Genomic DNA, 13,703 nt, shown 5'->3' with positions numbered 1-13,703 from the left:
TTTGCTCGCGTACGGAACGGGTATGTCCCTCAATGTCTGTAAGACATTTGTTTTGCAGTGAATCCTGGAGGAAGTTGAGCTCGACAGGAGGGCGACGGGATCAGAAAGATGCAGGACACAGTTCGGACTTGGGATTCAGCGGGTCGCCGGCGAGGTCCGTCCACGCCGTGCGCGAAGAAGATCCGTCCGACCCATGCCTACCGAAACGCCCAAGGTTCAGACTGCACGAAAAAAAAAACCTGTCACGGCAACCTGCAAGTGCCTTCTGATGAGATGAAAATATGGCACGCATATTACGGCATTCCGTTCAACCCACCGGCGTGGTCTCTTGACGGAGGCGGTGACAGCCGGGAGAGATTAGGGAGACGACCTCACGGTATCAGTCATCAGTCTATAATGGATCAATCAATCAATCAATCAATCATGCGACACCTGTCTTCATCATGAGAAAGAGAAATCTGAGCTGCAGCTGAAGACCTGAAGTTCTGAACTTCTGATACAAAACTGGGCACCGCGAGGGGTTTCCGAGGACTTCCTATCCGGTCCTCCACCGGGTCGGGCCTACATGGGCCTCGGCCTCGCAACGACGTCGTCCGCTTGGAAGGTTCGCGAGGCTTTGTGGGAAGCCTCAGCCAATTTGCTCTGCGGGCGCGGCGGCAGGCAACGCGACCTCGAGTCGTCGTGAAGCCGACCAGCGAGCGCATCAGAGACATGCATGCCCAATGTGCGCGCCGGGTGCAATGGTGGCTTCATCGGCGGCCGACGTGTGTGAGTGAGTGTGACCGGCCGGCGTCGGGATCAGCCACCGTGCACGGGTCAGCAGGAGTTGTAGCGGGGCAAAAGCCCGCAGAATTATTCGAAGTTAGATAGATGGTCCTCAACGCTGTGCACGGCTACAACTGCGGAGATGATTGACCGCTATCCAGCAGCGATGTCGTTTCGCGTAGCCTGGAACTCTTGACCGCCGCCTAACGCCTAGCATCAGCTAACCTTCCGGTCCGGAGCAAGTTTTATGCATAACACGTTGGGAACATGCACCGGCATAGTATATATACTAGAAAACTCGGCGCGGCTTTGCCGCGCCCCCCTTGGAGTGTGCCGGCCTAGCACTTTTGTGTTATCATTGATACTTGATTTTGGTTAGTGCAGGTGAGTTTGATGCTCCTTGATTGGATCCTGACCTTCTATGAGCCATGCCTCCATGGCACATTGCCAAATTGGCATTGCTGCCACCTGTTCCATTCAATCATACTAAAATGATGTCAATGATCCATATATAGAGACATTGTTGCAAGTGCAGAGAGAAAAGGAAGCACAGCTGAGTTAGTAAATTGTTATGTTTACCGATTCTCAGGTGGTTTTGGGACTTTGCGGGCGTCCACATTTCTACTTACGCCTGCAACTAAATTTTTGGAATGTTGGAGGAAAAAGTACTAAAATTTAGCAAATTCAGCCAAGAATTTCAACCATGTTTGTTCAATACAGTCTGAACCTGAATACTCTGAACAGAACCGAGTGATCCCAGCTTTAGCAGTTTCTTTTTATTTTTTTACGCAAGAACTTATTTTTTGCTACAGGAACTGTAGCGGTTTCTATTCATAAGAATTTTAGTTTATCTTTGTCTTTCCGAAGATGGTGTGCAAGGAGGAGGTATTTACTTGCTTCAGAGTCCAGGCTGCCATTTTGGTTCTAAGATATACTATTCTGAAAATTCAGCAATTTATCTTATAGTTACAACATTGGTCTGATTGCTTGAATAAGTCCATGTTCATTAATGTTGGGACTACAGTGAAAACTGAAAGTGAGTTATTTAGTAAATACTATTTCTTCCTTCACTTTACCTACTAGTTCCCTGTTAGCAATGTAGCATGTAGAATCATAAACATTAGAACAGTCCTTCTCCTCGGTGACACCCCATTCAGAACGGTTTGTTGGAGTTGTGTTGCCTGTGCACCCATTAGGTGCAGGTCAAATGAGAACTAAAGGTAGGGAGGAACACAGGGCAATGGAGGATCGAATTTGGGCTCACTGAGGATGGAGCTGTGTCATTTGTGTTTGAGTTTGAGTTCGCCCTCTCGGCTGTGCGCTGCGCTGCGCCGCACCCGCACAGGCTAGGTCCGCCCGTGGCTGCCATGCTGAAGGGGAGAGCCGCTCCACCACCACCGAAGAGTCTCGAGTATGAGACATTCTTGAAGAGAAGCGTGCACCTTATTAATGGGATGGCCTTCTGGTGCAACGCGTTGGCGGCAAGGAGTAGAAGGTGACGGCACTGATTCAGAGGAGGAGCCGGTGGTGCGCTAGTGGAGGAAGCTGGAGATGGCAGAACCGCACAAGGCGGCAAAAGCGAGAGCATCGGCTAATTCTGAGACCGCGGAAGGTGAGGGACGACGCAGCAGTGAGAAGGAGGTTGGGCCATGGGGATGGAGCAGCGGCGCCAAGGATGGCACGCATGGCGGTGGAGGGGAAGGAGTCTGGTCTGGAGCAACACAGGAGACGGTCCATGAAGCTTCTCGACTTATCACCGTATCGAGTCGGAGATGAAGCGAGCCAGATACGTGGGCACGTGGCCGTTTGAAGTACTGGATACGTGGCCAAATAAGATGCCTGCTTTCGTGGGGCAGGATTCGTCTTTTAAGAGATTGGGGAAAAAATGAGGAGTTCCGTCAATATTTCAACACCAAGGTCCCAAGATACATAGCCAACGATCCATAAAGAAAATTGACTTGACCAACAACTGTGATTTGGGTAGCAATAGCAAGCATGGGCCAGGGCCACAGCTGCGGGAGAATTCCTAATCTTGATCGCACGGCTGGGAGGAAGATCAGATTGATTTTCTTCGGTTCAGCTTTGGAGAATTTGTGGAACGAGAGGAAGTCATGACTATATTATTAGTGGCCATTCTTTGCAAAATAGCGCTAGGCTAGATGCTAGGTTGTCGGCTTGTCGATCGCGGTAGCCAGTAGAAACAAATTTTGACTGAAAGAAATCCCAAGTCTTAACTCTGAACTTTACCACCAATCATGGAACTCCCCAGAACAAGCTCATCTTTTGACGCCGGCGACGACGGGGCGACGTCGATCATCCGTGCCATCTACCCCGCCAGATGTCGTCGCATGAAGATCTCCCCTGTCCTCAGTCCTGTAATTACTCTCTACAATGGCCAGGTTGAAGGGCGCAGACTACATGGGACACGTCGTCCCAAAATTCTTAGCCATTGGATTCTTCGATCAACGCTCCAAATTCACTCCACCTACTGCTACAGTGTGCAGTTAAAAATATCTCTTGGGTCATGTGTCCACCTGCACTCTGTTTGTGTTTTCTTTCTCAATTATTTGTGCTGCCCGCTGTGTACTCTGTTCTAGATAATAAAAGGGAGAAAAAAGAGGGGCCTTTTATATTTTCTTCTAGCATCTCGGTGGTCAAGCGAAGTACCAACAGAAAACAAAAAAAAAACTGCCACCGCTTATTTTCCCCATGATTTCTCATCTCTCTTGAAGTCATCTGAAATGTTTCATTGGTACACGTGTCCATCTACATCTTTTTTCCATGTTGCGTGATATGTATTTGGATAGAAAAAAAGGAAGGTGCGCTTCTGATATCTTTCAACCTCTCGGTGGTTAAAGAGGTCGTTAGAGAAAAAAAGAAAAAAGTAAAAAGGCTACTCCCTTCATCCCAAAAATAAATGCATTTCTTGACTGCTACGATTCATGTTTGACTATTCATCTTATTTATTTTTTATCAAACAATAAAATAAATAAATCATTATAAAAATATATCTAACAACAAAATAAGTCATAAATAAAAAAATAATATTTATTATATTTTTGAATAAGACGGACGGTCAAACATGAATCATAGAAGTCAAAGAAATGCAATTATTTGTGGGATGCAGATTAACCCCTCAAACTATTTAGGGTGCAATACTTCATCCCTAAACTATAAACCGGATATTCTACACCCTGAATTTTTAAAACCGGTTAAATAACCCGTGATTTTAGAGGGTGGTTTTGTCTTTTATTTATTTATTTCCGCTGAATATTTTAAAAATTGTAGTAAATCAAAAAAAATATAAAATAAAAAATTTAATTTTGTTGGGGTCCTGATGAGTAGATCTACGGAATGAATATATAATATGATATACTTTAGGCGTTGTTTAGATCTAAAATTTTTTGGGATTCTAACACTGTAGCACTTTCGTTTTTATTTGACAAACATTGTCCAATTATAGAGTAACTAGGTTTAAAAGACTCGTCTCACGATTTACAGGCAAACTGTGCAATTAGTTTTTGTTTTCATCTATATTTAATGCTCCATGCATGTGCCGCAACATTCGATGTGACAGGGAATCTTGAAAAGTTTTTGGTTTTGGAGGTGAACTAAACAAGGCTTTAGTACAAAGTTTTTGTTGTAGCTTTAAATCTATGTTTTTCTATAATTAATAAGAACAAATCATATATGTTTTTCATATTGTTCATTTGTGGTAAAATTTTTATAGTGGGCTCATTATTATATGTTTGAACAATGGTAAAAGTTTCGTACTCATTGGATTAGGTATAACATTTTTTTAGCTTTATTCTTGTTAAATCTATGCTTTCTTCTTCTAAACTATCCACCAATACTCAAAGCCTACATGTAAGAGGCACGTATTACAAACTCTCTAACCCAGTCATAAAAAAAGTAAGATCATACATCTAGATTTCCTAAATAGTTTCATATTTTCTCAGATATAGAAAGATTTTCGCCGGTGCGGAACTCAAGCGAACATGAATTTAGCTGCGAATCCGACCGCAGCATGAACTACTGATCATCCTTCTATGCAGCTTGAAAAGAAACACAAAATAAACGCTATGTTTTTAGCCAACCGAAGACTGCTTTTACCTTATGTCATATCATCGCAGGTGTACAATACTTTTGTAACATATGCCTTGTTTAGTTCCAATTTTTTTTTGCAAAATATGAACAATAGCACTTTCGTTTGTATTTGACAACTATTGTCCAATCATGGACTAACTAGACTCAAAAGATTCTTCTCACAAATTACAGATAAATTGTGTAATTAGTTATTTCTTTTATCTATATTTAGTGTTTCGTGCATGTGCCGCAAGATTAAATGTGATGGGAATGCGAAAAATTTTGCAAAATATTTTAGGAACTAAACAAGGCCATACTATCCTTCCATGTACCGGTTGACAAACTCGATGATTGTTAATAAGCATGACTATGATATTTAATATTTTCAACATATATCATTATTTATTTTTAGTATTGCTCAAAACACCGTTGTATCATTTGCTCTTGCGCGCCGGGGCGCGCACAATCCACTAGTCTCCTATAGCCCATAGGTATATGCCGAACGAAGATCACTTGTAAAAGACCGCCCCAGTGACCCAACTGATAACAGAAAAAAGAGATGCAAATCACTCGAATGTTTGTTTCGTTACAACCGCGCGCTGCCGCACAACTTGCAGTAGATCTCTGCCTGCGGTCTGCGGTTATACTGCGGCAGCCGGCATGGCTCGTCAGACGGTCCGAGGCCAAGAACGCGCGCTTCGATGTTGGATCGGTGGCTGCTTGCCGACAGGTGTGGAAGGCCGCGGCGACTTCACCGTGGCCGTGGTGCACCGCGTGGGGTCGCGGCGCGGCCTGCCTCTGCTTCCGGGCGGTCCACGAGAACACCACCGCGCCGTGCTGGTGGCAGCCGAGAGCGGCGTCGTCCGCGCGCGCACCTGCAGACCTGCTGCTGGATTCCAGTCGTCGTCGGCGCCAGCGCTGTAGGGGCTCGTTTAGTTCCGAAAGAATTTCGGATTTCGTTACTGTAGCATTTTCGTTTTTATTTAACAAATATTGTAGGGTTAAAAGATTCGCATACCGCAGCTGATTGTGTGCGTGCAGACCTGCTTGTATACCAGAGCAAGTTGAATTCTCAATGCGCAGCGTCGTCGTCTCTGAAGCACGCACGAGTGTCAGAAAAAGCGGGGGCTCCGTCGTCAATGGAATCGTTTTCTTTTACAACACGAAGATACCCCTAGCTACACAAAAAAAAATGACTTCACCGAATATGCATGCCACGTGTTTCAGCTTCAGCAAGCATGGTTGGACCGTACGGTGGGTTTGATCGATCGCACCGCTTCCAAATAGTCGTGTACTTGGATAAGAGGACACGACCTTTGGAGGCTATAGGTACGGTACGAAATGGGTAGTCCAAAGTTGAACTTCGTACTGCAATCAAACCACAACTTCAGATGAACTTCTCGTGAGAATTCATTCATCACCGTTCAATATGTCGCCGTGGTGATGCGCCGAGGAAGACGAAGCCGTACGTCCGCCATGTCGGGGAGCACAAAGTTGACTCCCGGCCGATTTGATCCCCCAGCATTTTCGCATTTGACAATTTTTATTTAATTATAGACTAACTAGATTTAAAAATTTTGTTTCGTAAAATATAGACAAATATACAATTAGATTTTGTTTTTATCTATATTTAATGTTTTATGCATACGTCTAAAGATTCGATGTGATGGAAAATTTTGAACTGAACAAGGCCCAAAAACCGTTTATCTGAACACAGGCGACGTGGTTGGAACTTGGGCCTTGTTTACTTCACACAAAAAACTAAATTTTTTTCAAAATTTTTCATTACATCAAATCTTGCGATACACATATGAAAATATACGAAAGAAACTAATTATACAGTTAATTGTAAATTAAGATGAATCTTTTAAGTCTAGTTAGTTTATAATTAAATAGTAAGATATGATGAAAAATAATAGTAGATGTATTTGATAGGTTTGATTATATGTTGTCAATCCATCATTATCCTTTATATTTATAGGACGGTTGGTCTTTACATACAAGAGTCCATTTCAATATATAATAGAGGTTTGGCGATATTAATTTTTCTATAACATCGTCAAAACTTAGAAGTCCAAACCAACCTATATTTTAGCCAATTACGTGAGGGCGCTCCTGTTTTAACCAACTACGGCAGGTGCTAAATCCGCCTTGGACTGTTCCTATATTTTTGTTTAGTATATGTATATAGCAAAAATGCCCGTGCGTTGCAACGGGAGAAAAAACTATTAGTTTTATATCTATATCTCTATTATCTAATTATATATATCTACACCTAATAATAAAGAGATAAAATTACAGACTCTTTTTTTTATCCATTCATTTTTTCTGTCTGCCTTTCTCTAATTACCGAATTATGGAGTCTTTTATCTGGACTTATATATAATCCGTGCTCATACGAGTTAAAATAACTTGCATCTAAACCAATATGGAGAAGGAGTCCTAATATAAATAGATTCCTCACATCCTAAGTATTGTAAATAGAACTCTTCGTAGTCAAATAGAAAAGGATAAGAATTATATTTTTTATTTTGCTCCGCTTTTCTTTATTTAGTTAGATGTCAATTAGAGGCAGAAGAAAAATCAAAGTCCTAATATGTAATTCCTTCTTCTCCTCCTCCTTCTTCTTCTCTAATAATAAAAAGGCAAAATTTCTGGTCGTTTTGGATTCGAGCCCAACTATTCGCTTGTTTCGGTCTAAAAATGGTTTAACTCGTGTTAGGCTTTCGAGTTAGATTTAGCCCATAACTCTCCTTTTTTTCCCCTAAACCAATTGGACCCGGAGTCCCCGTGCCATAAACAGAAAATAAGCTAAAAATATTAAGAAACCAGATCCAAATGAGAGGAGCATCGTCTAATTATCCTTGGACCGGTGGACATATAAAGATATGATGGACTGAAATTTTCACAATTATATATTTGGGAAAGATATATGGTTTATTGAAGATAAGAGTAACTACACGTATGTGTCGAAAGAAATTTTCATATTAAAAGCTCTATTAAAATTAGAACTCTTATCTATGCAGTTTATCACAAGAAAATTCTATATATGTTATTATGAGTCCGGGTCATACACGACTAAGCTTTGGAATCGAATCCGTATCGCGGAGTCCGGACGCCTCTATGTCCTAGAGTCGGAGGGAGATTGACCAAAAATGGACGGATGAAAAAAATCTGAAATTTTGACTTTTTATTAATAGGTATAGATTAGTAGATGGTCGTACCAAAAGAATGAGCATAAATTTTAGCTATTTAATATTAGTTATACAGAGGTATATAGATATATATTATTTTAAATATTTATTTTCCTTTATTATAATTTGTAGCACAGTGAGTATTTTTTAACAAATTTGGGTTGGCCTTGGTCGGTTGGTAAATATTGGGCCCTAGCCCACGTACGTGTGTCACATTTCTTCAATATGATTAATAAAGGAACATATGTCCAGGACACACGAACAGATATGGCCGCCGCTCGCTCACAAAGCTACTCACTCGCTCGCTCGCTCGCCGGTGCCGACGGCTGATCCCCAATGCCAGCGTAGCTTGCCTACGCCGCTCACCGATATAGCCATCGCTCCCTCGCGCTCCTCTATCAGTTGGCGCGGTCGTTGCTCCTCCCCACTCCTTCTTTCCTCCACCGTGCGTGAATTAGGCCTGGCCAGGCCTCGCGGAGGCAGCGACGCAGGTGCACATGCCACATGGCCGATGTGCGAGGAAGACCTGGCCGGCGGCATGGGTGCATCTGGATGCGTGCTTGTGGGGAGGCGACGGCACGGGCACCCTGGCCGGCCAGCACCAAGCCGGCGAAACAGGCGGTCTTGGCTGGCGATGTAGGCGCCCTAGAAGCACGACTCTCTTTGATGCTTTGTCTGATTTTCTCATTTCGATTATATTTCTCTGATTTTCTCATTTCGATTATATTTCTCTGATTTTCTCATTTCGATTATATTTCTTTGATTTTCTCCTCGATTGATTCGTGTGTGGAGAAGAAAAAAAACAAATTTATTAATTTGGTTTTATATAAGTTGTTGTCTTTGGATTTAGATTTGTATCGATATGGTGTTTTTTATTCATTCTCAGTGGTGATGGTCTCGATTTGGTGTGCCTCTCTATTTGTTCCTTTGTCTGGTCCGGCGGCACATGTTTCGTAATTGTATTGAATTTGAGTCTAGACGAAATCCATCCACTGGCGAGCTCGATCTATAATTTGTATTGATTTTGTTTCAAAATAGTTGATTTGAAGAGTCATGGTCTTATGGAGGTAGCAATGAATTTATTAGTTTGATTTGAGGAGGAAATGTAGTCTGATTTGGATTCCTATTTTGTCTGGATTCGATACGTGAGCGAGTCGAAGTGGCAGACAGGACGGAGCGGATAGAAAAATTGGCATACTGAAATTTTCATGATTTATTATTAGGTAGGTATAGATTATAAAATAAAAACGAAAATACTACGTTATCAAAATAAAAAAATTCGGAACTGACCAAGGCCTTGGACGGGGCCCGGGGCGAGCTCTGCTCCTCGCGCGTACAGCGTAGTGTCGTGCACGGCTGCGGCACGGCACGCCGGGTGGCAGCGGCACATTGGCTGGCGGGTGACGGGTGTGGAAAGGCCGCGGCGACTTCACCGCGTATGTGTGCCCAGCCGGGGCAGGCAGCCGCAGTTTCTCTCGGCCGCGCGCGAGTACGTTCAGCACTCCACCTTGCCGGGCTGCGCACGGGGACGCGGGCGCCGCGACCTGGCACATGCGCGTGCCCAACGGCTCACGCTCACCAGTCACCAGCCATAAAGAAGAAGATTAGGTTGTTTGATGAATGCCGCTTGCCAAGCTCTCTGTTGCGGGGGTGCTACACTTGTGGCGCGTAAAATCGGTGCCACAAATTAGAGTTAGAATAGTGACTGTTATGTTGTACTTTTGGCTACCTAATACTCCTTAGGTCTTGTTCAGTTTGTAAAATTTTTTTGGTTTCAGATATTGTAACACTTTCGTTTATATTTGATAAATATAGTCTAATTATAAACTAACTAGGCTTAAAAGATTTGTCTCGTAAATTACAAGCAAACTATGTGATTAGTTTTTATTTTTATCTATATTTAATGCTCTCTGTATATGCTATAAGATTCAATATGACAGAAAATCCTAAAATATTTTGGGTACTTTTTGGAAACTGAACAAGGCCTTAAACATCAACCAAACAGCGTCAAGTAATATTATGCCGACACTACACCCGGGGCATGGCAGGGGTGTTTGGGAACCAGGGCCTTGTTTAGGTCTAAAAAATTTTGCAAAATAGTAATAGTACCACTTTTGTTTATATTTGATAAATATTATTCAAACATGTACTAACTAGACTCAAAAGATTCGTCTCGTCAATTTCGACCAAACTGTGCAATTAGTTTTTATTTTCGTCTATATTTAATACTTCATGCATGCGTTTAAAGATTTGATGTGACGGAGAATTTAAAAAAAATTGCACAATTTTCTGGGAAGTAAACAAGGCCCAACCAATACCTCGGGGCATCCTTGACGGGTTGAAGAAGTCGTTGGCTGACCTCATATTCTCTATAACATGGAGGAGAGAGAACGTTAAAAAGTGAACTTGCTAGCGCTATTGCACCCAGTAACTTCACACTCACCAATAAACATCAAATATCTATATCCTTCCACGCCTTTTATAGATAGCCAAACGGGTGGTCCGACCCTAGCACGACACTCGCACTATACAACATGATATCCCCGACATGACACTATCAAGCACTATGGCCTAACTGTACCATGATGTGTTGTGCCATCGTTACCCAAAGGCCTTGTCTAGTTCTAAAACAAAAATAGTAAAATTTTTTAGATTTTCCATCACATCGAATCTTACGGTATATACATAAAGCATTAAATATAGATAAAATAAATAACTAATTATACAAATTACCTGTAATTTACGAGACAAATGTTTTGAGCCTAGTTAGTCCATGATTGGACAATATTTGTCAAATATAAATAAAAGTGCTATAATGTCTATTTTCCAAAAAAAAATTGGAACTAAACAAGGCCTAAGTTTGGACCCAGCCATAACAGTAGAACCTAACTTATTAGACCGTGATTCGTGATTAGTTCCTCAACGAATTTTTTTTCAAAACACTGTAGCATTTTTTGTTTGTATTTAAAAAATATTGTTTAATTATAAACTAACTAGGCTCAATAAATCAAAGAAATTCAAGTCCATCAAGAAATATTTATCTCACAATTCTACACATCACAAGGTTTATAGAATGTAAACCTTATGATAGGTACTCCCTCTGTTCCAAACTATAAGTCATTTCAAGAATCTTGGTGAGTCAAAGTATTTTCAAGTTTGACCAAAAATATAGAGAAAAATATAAAGATTTATGTCATAAATTAGGTACACTATGAAAATATAACTAACAAAGAATCTAATGATACTTGGTTGGTACAAAAAAATGTTATTATTTTGCTATATAAATTTGGTCAAACTTGAAAAACTTTGACTCTCCAAGATTCTTGGAATGACTTATAATTTGGGACGGAGGGAGTAATATTTATGGTACGTGATTAGTATCACTGAAATGATCTTTGAATCTAACTTTATAATAAATTTATTTTAAGTTATAAATATTTCATGTATTTTTTACAAAATCAAGTTATTTGTAGCGCGCACATCAAATAATGATAATTATTTAGAGATGGAGGAAATACTTGTGTGCCTGCACTGACACTATAGGTCTATTTTTGCTTGTCAAGACTCTTTTACTTTTTTTTGTTTTTCTCTTCACTCTCACCTCTGGCTCAGCTTACAAAGTGGCTGGCTAGCTCCGTTGGAGACGAGATGTCCGTACAGTGTGCTTTCAGTGCTCTCCATATTCATCGCTCAGGGCTTGTTTAGTTTAAAAAATTTTATAAAATGAGTACTATAGTATTTTTTTTATATATTTAACAAATAATATCCAATCATGAACTAACTATTTTTTAAAAATTCGTCTCACAAATTACAAATAAACTATATAATTAGTTATTTTTATTTATATTTAATGCTGCATACATACGCGCAAGATTTTCTATCATATCGAATCTTGCGTCGTATGTATGAAGCATTAAATATATATAGAAAAAATAATTAATTATACAATTTGCATATAATTTACGAGATAAATTTTTTAAACTTAATTAGTCTATAATTAGACAATATTTATTAAATACAAACAAAAATACTAAAGTCTGTCCAATTTTTAAAACTAAACATGCCCCCCATCAATCATAAATCTTTTAAACTAAGGCCTTGTTTAGTTCACCCCGAAAACCAAAAACTTTTCAAGATTTCCCGTCACATCAAATCTTGGAGCACATGCATGAAGCATTAGATATAGACGAAAATAAAAATTAATTGCACCGTTTGCCTGTAAATCACGAGATAAATCTTTTAAGCCTAGTTAGTCCATGATTGGATAATATTTTTCAAATAAAAACAAAATGCTACAGTGTCGAAATCAAAAAAATTGGAACTAAGGCCTTGTTTACTTCACCCAAAAATCATTTTTTAAGATTTAATGTCACATCGAATCTTGTGGCACATGCATGAAGCACTAAATATAAACGGAAACAAAAACTAATTGCACAGTTTGTCTATAATTTTTAAGCCTAGTTAGTCCATGATTGGATAATATTTGTCAAATAAAAATAAAAGTGTTATATTGTTAAAATCCAAAATCCTTTTTAGATGTAGGTCCTGTTTAGTTTCCCACCCAAAATTTTTTCATCCATCCCATCGAATCTTTGGACACATGTATAGAACATTAAATGTACATAAAAAATAAACTAATTACACAGTTTGGTTGAAAATCGCGAGACGAATCTTTTAAGCCTAGTTACTCCATGATTAGCCTTAAGTGCTACAGTAACACCTATGTACTAATGATAGATTAATTATACTTAATAAATTTGTCTTGCAGTTTCCTGACGAGTTATGTAATTTGTTCTTTTATTAGTTTCTAAAAACCCCTCCCGACATCCTTCCGACACATCCGGTGACACATCGAATATGTCGGAATGATGTCGGGAAGGGTTTTTAGAAACTAATAAAAAAAATAAATTACATAGCTCGTCAGGAAACTGCAAGACAAATCTATTAAGTATAATTAATCTATTATTAGCACATGTGGGTTACTGTAGCACTTAATGCTAATAATGGAGTAACTAGGCTTAAAAAATTCGTCTCGTGATTTTCAACCAAACTGTGTAATTAGTTTATTTTTTATCTATATTTAATATTTTATATATGTGTCCAAAGATTCGATGGGGTGGATGAAAATTTTTTAGCAGAGTAACTAAACAGGGCCAAACAAAGCCTAAACATGCCCCCCATCAATCACCTGGGAAGATGGAGACCAGGACACTGTTTGCAGGTGCGCAGCGCAGATAGCCTTTACGGCACGCCATCCCACTCCCACGTCCGAGGTCGCAGCAGCGTCGATCTGACACGCACGAGCGCTGCGAGAATACGGAAGCAGACGCCTGCCCGCTTGTTGTCCATCGGTTCCGGCGGCTGTGCTTGGTGCCCGGCGGGCGGCGGCACGGCTCGTCTCGTCCGCCGGTTCAAAGCTGCTATTGCTAGCCAACACGCGCGCTCAGTGGCGTGAAAGGCTGCCGCGGCGTGCATCGCAGCCGCGGTTGCTTTTACCGCGACTACCCGAGTCCACCGCACGCACGTACATACGCGCGGGCGCTCGACACGCCTGGCCGGCCACCTGCCGTACGTCCTTGGTGTACCGGTCCGCTTGCACGATGGATGGATGCATGGGAACGCACGAGCTCGTGCTCTCGCTGGGATCGGTCGATCGAC

This window comes from Sorghum bicolor, chromosome 6 (genome assembly GCF_000003195.3).
Source record: "Sorghum bicolor cultivar BTx623 chromosome 6, Sorghum_bicolor_NCBIv3, whole genome shotgun sequence".
Classification (NCBI taxonomy): Eukaryota; Viridiplantae; Streptophyta; class Magnoliopsida; order Poales; family Poaceae; genus Sorghum; species Sorghum bicolor.
Note: the sequence above shows the minus strand (reverse complement) of the source record.